At 37.7% G+C, this 18,302-nt stretch overlaps 1 protein-coding gene across 1 annotated transcript in view; it reads left to right on the top strand.

Moving 5' to 3' along the window:
• Positions 1-1,267: 1,267 nt before the first annotated feature.
• The window catches only part of ANKRD31 (ankyrin repeat domain 31), a 186,219-nt gene continuing 169,184 nt past the window's right edge, over positions 1,268-18,302 (top strand). The window contains exon 1 of the mRNA XM_036280691.1: positions 1,268-1,303. The gene's annotated coding sequence lies outside the window, so the exon portion shown is untranslated. The remainder of the gene's footprint in view (positions 1,304-18,302) is intronic.

Genomic DNA, 18,302 nt, shown 5'->3' with positions numbered 1-18,302 from the left:
GAAAGCATGGAAGGACCAGGAGGATATTAAGCTCAGTGAAATAAGTCAGTCAGAGAAAGATAAATATTGTATGATTTCTTTTATATGTGGAATCTAAAGAACAAAATAAAGGAACAAACAAAATTGAAACAGACTTATAGCCCTGGCCAGTGTGGCTTAGTTGGTTGGGTGACCTCCCATGCACCAAAAGGTTTCCGGTTCGAGTACACATGCCTGGGTTTCAGCTCAGTCCCCAGTAGGGAGTGTGCAGGAGGCAGCCAATTGATGTTTTCACTCACAGTGATGCTTCTCTCTCTCTCTCTCTCCCTCTCCTTTCCTCTCTCTCTAAAAATCAAATAAAAAAAAACTGAAAAAAGAAAAAGAAAAAAATAGAAACAGATTAATAGATGTAGATAGTTGCTAGGAGGGAGCGGGGTGGTTGGAGGACTGGGTGAAAAAGATGAAGGGATTAAGAAGTACAAATTGGCTTGGCCAGTGTGGCTCACTGGTTGAGCATCGACCCACGCACCAAGAAGTCACCGGTTCAGTTCCCAATCAGGGCACATGCCCAGATTGTGGGCCTAATCCCCAGTTGGGGGCATGCAGGAGGAAGCCAGTCAATGTTCTCTCATCAATGTTTCTATCTCTCTCTCTCCCTCTCCCTTCCTCTCTCTTTAAAATTAATAAAGGAAAAAAAAGTTTAAAAAAAGTACAAATTGGTAGTTACACAATAGTTACAGTGATGTACAGTAAAGCATAGGGAATATAGTCAATAATATTATAATAACTATGTGTGGTGCCAGTTGGGTACTGGAAATATCAAGGGGAACATTTTGTAAAGTATATGGTTGTCTAACCTCTAAGCTGTACACCTGAAACCAATACAAAATATTAAAATTTTTTTTTTCCTTTTTATACTGTTTTAAAATTTTTTTCCTTTATTGATTTTAGAGAGAGAGGAAGGGAGAGGGAGAGAAAGATAGGAACATTGATGAGAGAGAACATCAATTGGCTGCCTCCTGCATGACCCCCCCCTGGGGATTTAGCCCACTACCTGGGCATGTGCCTTGACAAGGAATCGAACTAGCAACCTCTTGGTGCATGGGTCAACTACTGAGCCACACTGGCCAGGCTAAAACCAATACAAAATAAAATTTACAGTAAACTGTAGGAAAAAAACACAGTTAAATTGTTAGTTTTTGTTTAGGAAACATGATAACAATCTGTACCTTATTTTTGGTGTTTGAAAGGTTGCTCTTTGATCAAGACACATCTCTTACATCTGAATTCAGTCTCCATCCTGATATAAGTGGAACATGCAAAGGTGAGAAGTAATTATTTTTACTAAGTAGTCCCTTTAATTCCCCAGGTGTTGTTTGTCCATTAATACCTCCTTTTGTAGTTTTATTTTTATACACAGAGTTAGTTTCTTATAGGCATCTGTAATAGACCCTAAGGGCTATTAAATTCTTTTATGATGAGTATAGCAAGGGGGATCATAACAACCTCTGGAAGATGTTATGACAGAACTATTGAAGTGGTACTTAGTTAGCTTCCCCCACCCAAATCTCCAGCTTAACCCTAGAAGGTGCCTATCTGAAAAAGTAAATAGCACTTTTTAATAACCAGTCTGATTCTTTCTGACAAAATTAAGTTACAAATATCCTTGCTATATATTTTAACTTATTTATTTTTTATTGAGGTATAATTGACATATAACATATTATTTTCAGGTGTACAAAGTAATTATTCATTATATTTATTGTAAATAAGTCTCGTAAACATAGTCTATTACATTAGTCTAGTTAACATAGTCACACAGTAAGTCTAGTTATATATTGATTTTTATTTATTTTTAATGTATCTTTATTGTTGAATGTATTACAGATGTCCCTCCTTCCCCCCCTTAACCCCCTCCTTCCCACTCCAGCCCCCCTTCTGCCTTCCCCACACTATTGTCTGTGTCTATTGGTTATGCATATATGCATATGAGTTCTTCGGTTTCTCTCTTTCTGCCCTACCTCCCCCCTTCCCTTTGAAGTTCTTCAGTCTAACAACCAATTTGTACTTCTTAATCCCTTCATCTTTTTCACCCATTTCCTCGACCCCCCTCCCATCTGGAAACCAATAAGAAGTTCTCTGTATTTATGTTTGTTTCTGTTCTGCTTGCTCATTTTGTTTGTAGATTCAATTGTCAATAGATATGTATTTATTGACATTATATTGTTCTTTTTTTCCTTCTTCAAGAAGATCCATCAACATTTCATATAATTCTGGTTTGGTGATGATGAACTCCTTTAGCTTTTTCTTGTCTAGGAAAGTCTTTATATGGCCAATGATTCTAAATGATAGCTTTGCAGGATAGAGTAATCTTGGTTGTAGGTCCTTGCTTTCCATCACTTTAAATATTTCTTACCACTCCCTTCTGGCCTGCAAAGTTTCTTTAGAAAAATTGGCTGACAGTCTTATGGGAGCTCTGTTGCAAGTAACTAACTGCTTTTCTCTTGCTGCTTAAGATTCTCTTTGTCTTTAACCTTTGCATTTTGATGACGATTTGTCTTGGTGTGGACCTCTTTGTGTTCATCTTGTTTGGGACTCTTTGTGCTTCCTGGACTTGTAAGTCTGTTTTCTTCACCAAGTTAGGGAGGTTTTCTGTCATTATTGTTTCAAATAGGTTTTCAATTTCTTGCTCTCTCTCTTCTCCTTCTGGCACTCCCATAATGTGAAAGTTGGTATGCTTTAAATTGTCCCACAGGCTCCTTATATTATCCTCAATTTTTTTTTTTTTTAATTCTTTTTTCTTTTTGCTGTTCTGCTTGGGTGTTTTTTGCTTCCTTGTATTCCAAATCAATGGTTTGCTTCTTGGCTTCACCTACTCTACTATTGATTCCCTGTAAATTATTCTTTATTTCAGTTAGTGCATCCTTCATTTCTGACTGGTCCTTTATCATGCTCTTGAGGTCCTCATTAAGTTCTCTGGCGTTCTCATGAAGTTCCTTGATATTCTCAATAAGTTAATTGAGCATCCTTATAAGCAGTTTTTTGAACTCTGCATTTGTTAGATTGCTTATCTCCATTTCATTTAGTTGTTCTGGAGTTTTGTTCTTTTCTTTCATTTGGGACATGTTTCTTTGTCTCCTCATTTTGGCTGCCCCCCTGTGTTTGTTTCTATGTATTAGGCAGAGTTTCTATGTCTCCTAGGTTTCCTTATGTGGCCTGTTATAGTAGATGTCCTGTAGGGTCCAGTGGCACAGCCTCCCTGATCGCCCCAGGTGGGCCCTCAAGGTATACTCCTCATCTGGACTTTACACCTTTCTGTTGTAAATGAGTCGTGATTGCTATTGGCACATCAGTGAGAGGGATTTACTCAGGCTGATTCGTTGCAAGTACTGGCTGTGCCCATTGACCACTGACCTCTGACTATACCTTGGAGTATCAGCTGTGCAGGGGCCCACCACCCAGAGCAAGACTTACTTCAGCAGGGCTCTAGTACTCACTGAGTCCATTCCCTGAGTATGTCAGTTATGGAGATGGTTGGGTGGTGGTGCTTTGATGTGGTCTGAAGCTGTCCACTGGGTGTGCTGGCTCTGCAACAAAGTCAGCCACTACCTATGTTCTACCCAGGGCCACCAGGCATAAGCTTCAAAGTGATCTGCAGATGGCTGCTTGTTGTGCTGGGCTTGGAGGTGCCCATGCAAAATCAAGCTGTGAACCAAGAGTGGCTGCTCCTAGTGCTGAGCCTGGAGCTACTTAGTGAGAGGTATGGAGCTCACTGAAGCCAGGTGCTGCTTTTTTGAGAGGATTTAGGAAACTCTGAAACAGTAACCAAGACAGGCCATTCCTATGGTAAAGCCACTGGAAACAGCTTGGGTGGGCCTGAAAGTTGGGTGGGGCAGGGCCTCAGGGAATCACCAGGGCGGGGCAAACTGTATAAGCCAGGTTGCTGGAGTGCCAGATGTGGCAGCAGACTGCCTGCCCTGTGGGGGAAGGGCTCACCAAAGGAACAACAGCCACCAGCAGGTCTGTCCAGGAGAGAGCTGCCTCTCCAGCTCTTGCCCCAATGCCAAACAACTCAGTTCGTCCCCATATGTCTCTGTGCCTTTCAAGCTGGCTACCACACACTGGAGCCTGGAGGGTGCGAGTCCCAGTAAGCCCGTGCATGGTCTCCTCCCCTTTTTCTTCTTTATTGTTTTTTTAGGGAGAGGGAGAGAGACATAGGGACATTGAAGAAAGAGAACATCAATTGGCCGCCTCCTGCATGCCCCCCACTGGGGATCTGGCCCCCAACTTGGGAATGTGTCCTGACTGGGAATCGAACTGGTGACCTCTTGGTGCATGGGTTGACGCTCAGCCACTGAGCCACACTGGCCAGACATGTGGTCTCTTTAAGAGGAACTGCCTGGGGTTCCAGCAGCCTTAGCCTCAATTCCGACTGAATTTTACAGCTGGAAGTTATAGGGACTTCTCTTCCTGGCACTGAAACCCTGAGCTGGGGTCCCTAGTGGGGGAAGGGAAAACTCCTCAGGAAAGACCTTCACAGCTGAGGTACCCACCTGATATTTATCTGCCACATGTAAGTGTGGGACCAGCCTGTTCGTGCGTCTGCCCCTCCTACCAGTCTACCAGACTACCAGAGGGAGTCTTCCACTTTAATTTCGAAGTTGTAGAATTTCCATTCAGCTTGATTTTGCTGTGCAGAAGCTTTTTAGTTTGATGTAGTCCCGTTTATTAATATTTTCCTCTGTTTCTCTTGCTCTAGGCAATGTATTGGTGCAAATTCTGCTATGTGTGATGTCTGAGATTTTGCTGCCTACATTTTCTTCTAGGATTTTTATGGTTTCATGAGTGACATTTGTCTTTTATCCATTTTGAGTTTATTCTCATGTCTGATATAAGTTGGTGGTCTAGTTTCATTTTTTTTTGCATGTAATTGTCCAATTCTCCCAACACCATTTATTGAAGAGACTGTCTTTACTCCATTGTATGCTCTTGCCTCCTTTGACGTATATTAATTGCGCATAATGTTTTGGGTTGATATGAGTTCTCTGTTCTGTTCCATTGATCTATATGTCTATTCTTGTGCCAACACCAGGCTGTTTTGATTACGATGGCTTTGTGATATAACTGATATCTGGAATTGTGATGCCTCCAACTTTGTTCTTCTTTTTCAAGATTTCTGTAGCTATTTGGGGCCTTTTTTTGGTTCCCCATAAACTTTTGGAGTATTTGTTCTAGATCTGTGAAGTACGCCATTGATACTTTAATAGGGATTGCATTGAATTTATAGATTGCTTTGGATAGTATGGACATTTTAATGATGTTGATTCTTTCAATCCATGAACATGGTATATGTTTCCACTTTTTTATATCTTCCCCTATTTATTTTTTCAATGTCCTATAGTTTTCTGAGTACAGGTCCTTTAATATTTTTGTTGCAGTGGTTAAAGAGATTGTTTTTTGTTTCCCTTTCTGAATGTTCATTATTGGTGTATAAGAATGCCTTTGATTTCTGGATGTTAAATTTTTTTTTTTTAATACTCACCTGAGGACATTTTTTTTCCCGTTTTTTGTTCAGATAGAGTGGGAGGAAGAGAGAGGGAGTGGGAGAGGGAGGGAGAGGGAGAGGGACAGGGACAGAGAGAGAGAGAGAGAGAAACATTGATGTGAAAGGGACACATCAAGTGGCTGCCACCCACACGACTAACCAGGGTTGGGGACAAACTGCAACAAAGGTACGTGCCCTTAGCAGGAACCAAACTTGGGTCTCTCTCTGGACCACAGGCCGATGCTCTAACTGCTGAGCCAAACTGGCCAGTTCTCTGGATGTTAATTTTGTATCCTACCACTTTGTCAAATTCATTTATTAAATTTAGTAGTTTTTTGATGGAGTATTTAGGGTTTTCTATGTACAATATTATGTAATCTGTGAATAATGATTTTCACATCCTCCTTTCTAATTTGGGTGCCTTTCATTTTTTCTTCTTGTCTGATAGCTGTGGCTAAGACTTCCAGTACTATGTTGAATAAGAGTGGCGAAAGTGGATATCCCTTTCTTGTTCCTGTTCTTAAGGGAAATGCTTTTAGTTTTTGCCCATTGAGTATATTGTTGGCTATAGGATTTTCATATATGACCTTTATTATGTTGATATATAATCCTTCTGTTCTTGCTTTGCTGAGCATTTGTATTAGAAATGGGATTTTGTTAAGTGCTTTTTCATCACCTATTGATATGATCATATGATTTTTAGCTTTCATTTTGTTTATGTGGTATGTCATATTTATTGATTTGCAAATATTGTATCAGCCTTGCATCCCTGGGGTAAATCCCACTTGGTTATGGTGAATACTTTTTTTAATATATTGCTGGATCCAATTTGTTAATATTTTGTTGAGGATTTTGGCATCTATGTTCATCAAGGATATTGGCCTGTAATTGTCTTTCTTTGTAGTGTCTTTATCTGGAATTAGGATTATACTGCCCTCATTAAAAGAGCCTGGAAGTCTTCCTCCCTCTTGAATTGTTTGGAATAGTTTGAGGAGAATAGGTGTTAGTTCTTTGAATGTTCAGTAAGACTACCCTATGAAGCCATCCAGACTTGGGCTTTTGTTTGCTGTGAGTTTATTGATTACTACTTCAATTTTCTTTGTTGTTATTGATCTGTTCTGGTTTTCTGACTCTTTCCAGTTGAATTTTGGAAGACTATTATTCTAGGAAATTGTCAATTTTGCCCAGGTTTTCCAGTTTGTTGGCATATAATTGTTAATACTGTTTTCTTACAATCCTTTATCCTTCTGTGGTGTCATTTGTTACTTCTCCTCTTTTGTTTCTGATTTTGTTTATTTGGGTCCTTTCTGTTTTTTGGTGAGTCTGGCTAAAGGTTAATCAATCTAGTTTATCTTTTCAAAGAACCATCTCTTTGATTCATTGATCTTTTGTATTTTTTTTTTTTTTATCCTCACCCGAGGATATTTTTCCATTTTTTGTACAGATAGAATGGGAGGGAGAGAGAGGAAGGGAGAGAGAGTGAGAAACATCGACGTGAAGGGACACATCGAGTGGCTGCCACCCGCACGACCAACCAGGGCCGGGGACAAACTGCAACCGAAGTACGTGTCCTTAGCGGGAACCGAACCCGGGTCTCTCCGGACCGCAGGCTGACACTCTAACCGCTGAGCCAAACTGGCCAGGGCTGTATTTTTTTTTTTTTTTTTTTTTTTAGTCTCTAGGTTATTTATTTCCTCTCTGACATTTATTATTTTTTCCCTTCTTACTCTGGGCTTCTCTATTTGTTCACCTTCTAGTTTTTTAAGTTGTTAGATAGTTTATTAGAAATTTTTCTTATTTCTTGAGGTAAGCCTGTAATGCTATGAACTTTTCTCTCAGGACTGCTTTTGCCATGTACCACAGATTTTGTATTGTGTGTTTATTGTCATTGGTTTTCAGGAATTTTTTTTATTTATTCCTTGATCTCCTTGGTAACCCATTCATTGTTTAATAACATAGTATTTACCTTCTATGTGTTTGAATGTTTTTAAGTGTTTTTATTGTAATTAATTTCTAGTTTCATGCTATTAAGATCTGAGAAGATGCTTGATATGATTTCAATCTTCTTGAACTTGTAATGACTTAGTTTGTGTCCTAACATGTGGTCTGTCTTTGAGAAGCTTTCATGTGCACTTGAGAGTAATGTATATTCTACAGTTTTGGGGTATAATTCTCTGTAAATATAAAATAAATTCATCTGATCTAATGCATTGTTTAGGGTTTCTGTTTCTGTGTTAATTTTTTGTCTAGAGGATGTCGCCAATGATGTCAATGGGGTGGTGAAGTCCCCTACTATGATTGTTTTGCTGTCAGTCTCTCCCTTGAAGTCCTCCAGAAGTTTTAAAATATATTTTGGTGCTCTTATATTGGGTGCATATATGTTTACCAAGATTATATCTTCTTGTTGGATCGATCCTTTTAATATTATGTAGTGGCCTTCATTGTCTCTTGTTATGGCCTTCATTTTAAAGTCTATTTTTATCAGGTATGAGTATTGCTACCCCAGTTGTTTTTTTCATTTTCATTTTCCTGGAAAATATTTTTCCATCTTTCACTTTCATCCTGTGTGATTCTTGTTATGAGGTGAGTCTCTTATAGATGGCATATACAGTATATGGGTCATGCTTTCTTATCCATTCAGCTATTCTGTGTCTTTTGATTGGAGCATTTAATCTATTTACATTTAAGGTTTTTATTGCTATGCACTTATTTATTGTCATTTTTATTTATTATACCTATGTTTCTCTCTCTCTTTCTTCTGCTTATTACAGCAGTCCTTTAACATTTCTTGCAATGCTGGTTTGGTTGTGATATAGTCCCTTAGCCTTTTTTTTGTCTGGGGAACTGTTTTTTATCCTCATCCAAGGACATTTTTCCATTTTTTGTTCAGATAGAGTGGGAGTGAGAGAGAGGGAGAGGGAGAGAGAGAGAGAGAGAGAGAGAGAGAAAGAAAGAGAAACATTGACTAGAAAGGGACACATCGAGTGGCTGCCTCCCACGTGACCCAACCAGGGCTGGGGAAAAACTGCATCTGAGGTATGTGCCCTTAGCAGGAACCAAACCCAGGTCTCTCTGGACTGCAGGCTGATGCTCTAACCGCTGAGCCAAATCAGCCAGGGCTGTCTGGGGAACTTTTTATTTCACCTCTATTTTGAATGATAGCCTTGCTAGATAGAGTCATCTTGGTTTCAGATCCTAGTTTTTCATTACATTGAATACTTCCTGCCATTCCCTGCTGGCCTGTAGTGTTTCTGTTGAGAAATCAGATGAGAGCCTTATGAGAGCTCCTTTGTAGGTAACTTGTTGCTTTTCTCTTGCTGCCTTTAACATCCTCTCTTTGTCTCTATTTTTTGGCAGTTTAATTATGATGTTTCTTGGTATGGGCCTCTTTGGGTACATTTTGCTTGGGCCTCTCTGTTTCCTGAACTTGCATGTTTTTTTTTTTTTTTCCTTCACCAAGTTAGGGAAGTTTTTTGCCACTATTTCTTCAAACAGATTCTCTAAACCTTGCTCACTTTCTTCATCTGCTACTCCTGTGATATGGATATTGTTACATGTCATGTTGTTCCACAGCTCTTTTAAACTATCCTCTTGTGTTTTAATTGTTTTTCCTTTTTGGGTCTCTGATTGAATGATTTTTTCCTACCCTCTCTTCTAATTTGCTGATCCTATCCTCAGCTTCCTCTAATCTGGTTATTTCTTCCAGTGTGTTCTTTATTTCTGCTATGTCTTTCTTTCTGATTGGTCACTTTTTATTGTTTATATATCTTTTCCCATGCTGTTGACCATCATTGTAATCATTACTCTGAATTATATATCTGATAACTTGCTTGTCTCCATTTCATTTAGAGCCTTCTGGAAAATTTTCTTATTCTTTTATTTGGGACTTGTTTCTTTGTTTCATCAGTTTGACTGTCTCTATGTACCTATTTTTAAAAGGTGCCTTTCACCTACTAATTCTCCATACTTCCTGAGTCCACTTATAGATAAATTTAAATGGCACCTAGAAATATCTATCACTAATTGTTACTGTTCAAAAAGATTGATTCTAGAGCTGAGGGCTACAACCCAAGGCTCATCAAGTAACTAAGACTAATAGCCTCCAGGAAAAAAGCTAGAGGATAACTGAACCTTTACTGGACTTGCAAATCTACCCAGGAGAATAAGACTCGACAGTGGTGTATAACATGCATCTTCCCACACTCATCCAAAGCCAGTAGAGGGAGCCACAAACAGCAGAACACCAACACCCACAGGGAAAATTTAGCAGGCTTCAAAATCCACTGAGATAGCCCAAATGGTGAAACAAAGAAACAAATCACAAATGAAAGAACAAGAGACCTCTACCGAAGATGAGATAAATGAAATGCAGTTAAGAAAGTTATCAGAGGTAGAGTTCAGAACCATGGTCTTGAGGATGTTCAGCAGCATGAGTAAGGACATCAACACCATGAGTAAAGATATAGAAACACTGAAAACCAACCAAGTGGAAATGAAGAATCACATAGCAGAAATAAAGAACACATTGGAAGGACTAACCATCAGAGCAGAGGAAGCTGAGGACCGGATCAGTGAATTAGAAGACAGGGTAGAAAAAAATCAACCAATCAGAACCAAAAGGAAAAAACAGGAAGGCAGCTTAGGAGAACTGTGTGACAACTGGAAACGTAACAACATTCGCATCATAGAAGTCCCCGAAGAAGAAAATGATCAAGCGTTAGAGAATATATTTGAAGAAATACTGAAAGAAAACTTTCTTAACTTGATGAAGGAAGAAGGCATTCAAGTTCAAGAAGCACAGAGAACTCCAAGTAAGAAGAACCCAAACAGGCCCACGCCATGACACATAGTAATTAAAATGCCAAAAATTAAAGACAAAGAGAGAATCCTAAAGGCAGCAAGAGATAAGCAACAAGTTATCTACAAAGGAACCCCCATAAGGCGCTCAGCTGACTTCTCAACAGAAATACTACTGTCCAAAAGGGAATGGCATGAAGTAATCAAGGTCATGAAAAACAAAGATCTGAATCCAAGACTACTTTATCCAGCAAGGCTATCATTCAAAATAGAAGGTGAAATAAAGAGCTTCCCAGACAAAAAAAAAAAAGGCTCAAGGAATATAGTAGTAACAAACCAGCACTGCAAGAAATGTTAAAATGACTGCTGTAATTACTAGAAGAAATAGGAAGAAAAATATAACCACACTAAACAAAAATGGCAATAAATAAGTATATATCAATAATCACCTTAAATGTAAGTGGATTGAATGCTCCAATAAAAAGATACAGAGTAGCTGATTAGATAAGAAAGTATGACTCATGTATATGTTGTTTACAAGAGACCCACCTCCCAGCAAAAGACTCACATAAACTGAAAGTGAAGGGATAGAAGAAAATCTTCCAAGCAAACGGAAAGGAAAAAAAAGCTGGGGTAGCAATACTCATATCTGATAAAGTAGATTTCAAAATGAAAGCCATAACTAGAGACATAGAAGGACACTACATAATATTGAAAGTATCTATCCAACATGAAGATATAACCTTGGTAAACATATATGCACCCAATATAGGAGCACCAAAATATATTAAAAATTTTCTGGATGACTTCAGAGGAGAAATTGACAGCCACACAATCATAGCAGGGGACTTCAATACCCTGCTGACATCACTAGATAGATCCTCTAGATAAAAAATTAACAAGGAAACAGAGACTCAAAATGAAGCACTAGATCAAATGGATTTAATAGATATCAACAGAGAATTACACCCCAAAACTAGAGAATTCACATTCTTCTCTAGTGCACATGGGACATTCTCAAATATAGACCACATGTTAGGGCACACACTAAGTCTCTACAAGTTCAAGAAGACTGAAATCATGTCAAGTATCTTCTCAGATCCCAGTGCTATGAAACTAGAAATCAATTGCAACAAGAACATGCAAAGACATTTGAACACATGGAGGCTAAATAGCATGTTATTAAACAATGAATGGGTTACTGAGGAGACCAAAGAAGAAATTAAAAGCTGGAAACCAATGAAAATGAACACACAACAGCACAAAATCTATGGGATGCAGCAAAAGCAGTTCTGAGAGGGAAGTTCATTGCACTACAGGCTCATCTCGAGACAAGAAAAATTCCTAATTGACTAACCTCACAACTTGAAGAACTAGAAAGAAAACAAACAAACAAACAAACAAAAAACCCCAGAGCCAGTAGAAGGGAGGACATAGTAAAGATCAGATCAGAAATAAATGACATAGAGACCAAAAAAGCAATTCAAAGGATCAATGAAACAAAGAGCTGATTTTTCGAAAAGATAAACAACATTGATGGACCTTTAGCTAGACTCACCAAGAAACAAAGAGAGAGAACCCAAATACACAAAATCAGAAATGAAAGAGGAGAAATAATAACTGACACCACAGAAATACAAAGGATTGTTAACAAATATTATGAACAATTATACGGCAACAAATTTGACAATCTAAGTGAAGTGGACAAATTTCTAGAAACACATAGTCTCCCAAAACTGAACTGGGAAGAGAGAGAAAACTTGAACAGACCAATAACAACTAAGGAAATTGAAGATGTAATCAAGACTCTCCCAGCAAACAAAAGCCCAGGCCCAGACGGGTTCACTGGAGAGTTTTACCAAACATTCAAAGAAGAATTAATACCCATTCTCCTCAAACTATTCCAAAAAATTCAAGAAGAAGGAAGACTTTCAAACTTGTTTTATGAGGCCAGCATAATTCTAATTCCAAAACCAGAAAAAGACACTACAAAGAAAGAAAACTACAGGCCAATATCCCTGATGAATATAGATGCCAAAATCCTGAACAAAGTACTAGCAAATCAAATCCAGCAATACATTAAAAAAAATTATTCACCATGACCAAGTGGAAATCATCCCAGGGATGCAAGGCTGGTACAGTATTCACAAATCAATAAATGTGATACACCACATAAACAAAATGAAAGATAAAAACCACATGATCAGCCCTGGCCAGTTTGGCTCAGCGGTTAGAGCGTTGGCCTGCGGTCCGGAGAGACCCGGGTTCGGTTCCCGCTAAGGGCACGTACTTCGGTTGCAGTTTGTCCCCGGCCCTTGTTGGTCATGCGGGTGGCAGCCACTCGATGTGTCCCTTCACGTCGATGTTTCTCTCTCTCTCTCTCCCTTCCTCTCTCTCCCTCCCACTCTATCTGTACAAAAAATGGAAAAATACCCTCGGGTGAGGATAAAAAAAAACAAAAAACAAACAAACAAAAAAAAACCCACATGATCATATTAATGCAGAAAAGCTTCGACAAAATCCAGCACCCATTTCTGATAAAAACACTCAGCAATGTGGGAATAGAGGGATCATATCTTGACATAATAAAGGTCATATATGAAAGACCTACAGCCAACATCATACTCAATGGGCAGAAACTAAAAGCATTTGCCTTAAGAAGAGGAACAAGACAGGGATGCCCACTTTCACCACTCTTATTTAACATAGTACTGGAAATCTTAGCCACAGCAATCAGACGGGAAGAATAAATAAAAGGGATCCAAATTGGAAAGGAGGAAATGAAACTGTCATTATTCGCAGATGACATGATATTATACATAGAAAACCCTAGAGACTTCATCAAAAATCTACTAGATTTAATAAACGAATTCAGCAAGGTAGCAGTATACAAAATAAACCTAAAGAAATCGACGGTATTCTTATACACCAATGATGAACTCACACAAAGAGAAACTCACAAAACAATCCCATTTACCATCGTGTAAAAAATATTAAGATACCTATGAATAAACTTAACCAAAGAAGTAAAGGACCTATTTATAGAAAACTACAAGACATTGAAAAAAGAAATAGAGGAAGATATAAAAAAGTGGAAGCACGTACCTTGTTCATGGATTGGAAGAATTAACATTATTAAAATGTTCATACTACCCAAAGCAATCTACAGATTCAGTGCAATCCCATCAAAATACCAATGACATATTTCGCAGAACTTGAACAAATACTTCAAAAGTTCATATAGCCCTAGCCAGTTTGGCTCAGCGGTTGAGCGTAGGCCTGCGGTCCAGAGAGTCCTGGGTTCGGTTTCCGCTAGGGGCACATACCAAAAAAAAAAAAAAAAAAAATTGCCCTGGCTGGTTTGGCTCAGCGGTTAGAGCGTCGGCCTGCGGTCCTGAGAGACCCGGGTTCGGTTCCCACTAAGGGCGCATGCCTCGGTTGCAGTTTGTCCCCGGCCCTCGTTGGTTGTGCGGGTGGCAGCCACTCGATGTGTTCCTTTCACATCGATGTTTCTTTCTCTCTCTCTCTGTTCCTCTCTCTCCCTTCCACTCTACCTGAACAAAAAATGGAAAAATGTCCTCGGGTGAGGATAAAAAAAAAAAAAAAGTTCATATAGAATGAAAAAGACTCCCAATAGCCACAGCAATCTTGAAAAAGAAGGACAAAGTAGGTAGGATCACAATACCGGATATCAGGTTATACTACAAAGCCACTGTAATCAAAACATCCTGGTTCTGGCACAAGAACAGGCATATAGATCAATGGAAAAGAACAGAGAACCCAGAAATTGACCCAAAACATTATGCTAAATTAATATTCGACAAAGGTCGCAAGAGCATACAATGGAGTAATAAATAAATTTTAATAAATTGTGCTGGGAAAATTGGACAGCTACATGCAGAAAAATGAAACTAGACCATCAACTTACACCATACACAAGAATAAACTCAAAATGGATAAAAGACGTAAGTGTGACTCGTGCATCCATAAAAATCCTAGAAGAAAATGTAGGCAACAAAATTTCAGATGTCATATGCAGCAGAATTTTCACTGATACATCACCTAAGGCAACAGAAACAAAGGAAAAAATGAACACATGGGACTGCATCAAACTCAAAAGCTTCCGGACAGCAAAAGAAACAACCATCAAAATGGAAAGGGAACCCACCGTATGGGAGAGCATGATTACCAATGATACATCAGATAAGTGGTTCTCAACCTTCCTAATGCCGTGATCCTTTAATACAGTTCCTCGTGTTGTATGTGGGTGTATCTGCATGTTGGTGGACCCACCTGGAGACAGATAGAGGAGCAGTGTCATGGTTCCTAAGACCATTGGAAATATGTGTTTTCCAATGGTCTTAGGCGACCCCCAAAGGGTCACGACCCACAAGATTAGAACCGCTGAATAAGGGGTTCATTTCCAAAATATATAGAGTGCTCATACAACTTAACAAAAGGAAGACAGAGAATCCAATTGAAAAATGGGCAGAGGACCTAAATAGACACCTCTCCAAACAGGACATACAAATGGCCAAGAGACATATGAAGAAATGCTCAACATCAACAAACATCAGAGAGATGCAAAATAAACCAACAATGAGGTATCACCTCACACCAGCCAGAATGGCTGCCATCAACAAATCATCAAACAAGAAGTTCTGGCGAGGGTGTGGCGAAAAGGGGACTCTAGTACACTGCTGGTGGGAATGCAGACTGATGCAGCTATTATGGAAAACACTATGGTTTTTCCTCCAAAAATTAAAAATTGAATTGCCATTTGGCCCAGTGATCTCACTTCTAGGAATATATGTTAAGAAGCCTGAAACACCAATCAGAAAGAGTATATGTACCCCTATGTTCATAGCAGCACTATTTATAATTGCCAAGATCTGGAAAGAGCCCAAATGTCTGTCAGTAGATGAGTGGATAAAAAAGCTGTGTGGTAAATATATGCAATGGAATACTCTACAGCTGTAGGAAAGAAAGATTTCTTATCCTTTGAGATGACATGGAGGGACCTGGAAAGTATTATGCTAAGGGAAATAAGTCAATCCGAGAAAGACAAATACCACATGATCTCAGTTATTTGTGGAATATAATGAACAAGGTGGGGTGATGAACAAAATAGACCGAGAGACATAGAAAGGAGTATGATTTAGACTGACAAACCTCAAAGTAGGGAGGTGGGGGAGATGGGTGAGATGAACCAAAGCATGTACATGCATGTATGCATAACCAATGGACATAGACAACAATGCTAGGGGGATGGATGGGCAGGATGGGGAGAAGGGGGTCTAGGGGGGAAAAAGAAGAAACATCTATAACAAAAATTAATTAATAAAAATTGAAGAAAAATAATATTAAAAAAATAAATGCTAACTCTAAAATAAATAAATAAATAAATAAATAAATAAATAAATGAATGAATGAATAAATAAATTCTACAGTACCTGTTCAAACGGTAGGTTATTTCCTTTTATAATGTCTTCCTATGAGCATTTTTAATTTTGGAGGATGTCTGGAAATAGGTGTAGAATAGAAGAAAAATTTCCTAAATACCATGAACGTCTTTTTGGTATAGTTTGCAAAGTCTTTTCACTGTACTTACCTCACCTGATACCCCAATGACAGGTAACATTTCATCTTGAGTGGTTTTTCTTACTTGTAATCGGAAAGGACAGCATGTAACATTGGTTTCCAGAATGCATTCTTTGATGTATAAAATGCCAGTAGGAAAAAGTTAGATGTCTGTTTTAATATTCCAGCCAATATTTTTTTCTTCTCTTTCCTTTTCCAAATGGTAGACCTTTATTATTTATTATTTGTTAATTATTAAAAGTATAAAATATTTTTAAAAGACATAATTATATTATGTAGAAAATGAAAGATCCTGTCCTCTATTCTTCCCTGTAATTCCACTCCTAACAATTGCTAGCATTTAGTATTTGTATATCCTTCTAGGCTTTTGTATGTCAACATAAATATCTCTTTTCATAATTGGTACTGTACTACATAGAATATTTCTTGTTATTTTTCTACCTCAACTTTTTATTTTTATTTTTTTTAACAAAATTTATCTTTTTTTTTTTTCTTTGTTAATTTTAGAGAGAGAGGAAGTGAGAGGGAGAGAGAGAGAAACATTGATGAGAAAGAACGTCAACTGGCCGCCTCCTTCATGCCTCCCACTGGGGATCGGGCCCACAACGTGGGCATGTGTTCTGACCGGGAATCAAACTGGCGACCTCTTGGTGCATGGATTGATGCTCAACCACTGAGCCACACTGGCTGGACGTACCTCAGCTTTTTAAATTGCTACATATTATTTTGTATGCGTGTACCCTTACTTAATGAATTGATTATATTTTCTATGTTTCTCAGTACTATAACAAATATGAATATTTAATACTTATACCTTTGCCTACATTTTTTATTATTTCTTTAGAATAAGTAACTAGAGAAAAATATATTTGCTTTTAAAGAATGTAAAAGCATGTGTCAGATCTTGACATATCTTGCCCCCTAAAAAGAACGGTTTTTCCCTTCTAGATTCAGCACAAGAGATAGTCTTTGTAAAACTGATAATTAAAAAGTATCTGATTATTTTAATTTGCATTTTAAGACTATTTAGACATATTTTAATATTGACCATTCATAGAGTTTTTTGGTGTGACTTGCCTTATATATCTCCTAATTATTCTTATTTTATTATTGTCTATAAGAGCGTTTTACATATTAAAAATAACAAAAGATTGTCATATATACATTGCAAATAGTTTTACCCAGTTTCCTAGTTATGTTTTTATATTATTCATGATATATTTATATTGCATAAGTTTTAAGTTTTTATATAGTAAAGCCTGTTGGTCTTTTTTCTTAGGGTTTATTAGTTTTTTCAAATTTAGAAATAATTCACCTACCTCAAGACCATAAAAATATTTTCTTTTATTTTTATTTTCCTTTATTATGTTTATAGCTTTTATAAATAATCTCTCTGGAATATTTTGGTGTATGAGAATGTAGTTTTCTAAGTTCATTTTTTTAAATGGTTAACCAATTTTCTTAATATTATTTTTTGAATAACTCTTCTTGGTGTCACTGTTAAAATACCATTATTGTTACATATTAAATTCCTAGATATACATGTCTGTTTCCCACTTTTTGTTTTGTTTCATTGATCTTTTTTACTGTGCCATCATTGCATTATTTTACCAACCTTAGCTTTTAGTACATTTTTATATTTGGTCAGGAAGATGTCTTCCTACACAGAGTAGCTGGCTACAACATTCTTCCTAAGCTTCTTTGGTATAAAGAGCAAGCTCAGTGAAGTATGAGACTAACCACTGAGAACTTCTAATTGTCCCTCTTCTTTGGTTGGTGGGATTTGCTCTGAGCTGGGTGATTTTTCAGGGATTGTGATGGAAAAAATCTATATAGTAACTTCTGAAGGAGCCCCTCCTTTTCCTATGTTGAGTGACAAAGCTGTTTACTAATGTTTTATTTGCCTTTAATATATTTTCGTCTTCTAGTCTATAGAGGGTATATTTCCTTTTTTATGATTGCTGTTTGAGATTACAAAAACACATTATTTCTTTGGATTCTTTTTGGGAACAGGGGAGGAAAGAAAGTTTAAATATGGGCTTAATTTGCCATCTTGAAACAGAAACTGACTTTTCTTGAATTAAATACTAGCATGATGGGTTTCAAAAATGAAATTTAAAAAAAAGAAAGTATTATTTTTAGTGGGGTGTAAGTCTATAGAATTATATATATTTTTTCTTTGCATCATTCATCCTGGAAAAAGGGAATATCTAGTATTATTTTATTCAGTGTAGTGCAGTGGTTCTCAACCTATGGGTCGCAACCTCTTTGGGCGTTGAATGACCCTTTCACAGGGTTTGCCTAAGACATAACAGTAGCAAAATTACAGTTATGAAGTAGCAACGAAAATAATTTTATGGTTGGGGGTCACCACAGCATG

Source organism: Molossus molossus, unplaced genomic scaffold, assembly GCF_014108415.1.
Source record: "Molossus molossus isolate mMolMol1 unplaced genomic scaffold, mMolMol1.p scaffold_m16_p_3, whole genome shotgun sequence".
Classification (NCBI taxonomy): Eukaryota; Metazoa; Chordata; class Mammalia; order Chiroptera; family Molossidae; genus Molossus; species Molossus molossus.
The sequence above is the reverse complement of the archived record's forward strand: the minus strand, read 5'-3'. Positions and strand labels throughout refer to the sequence as shown.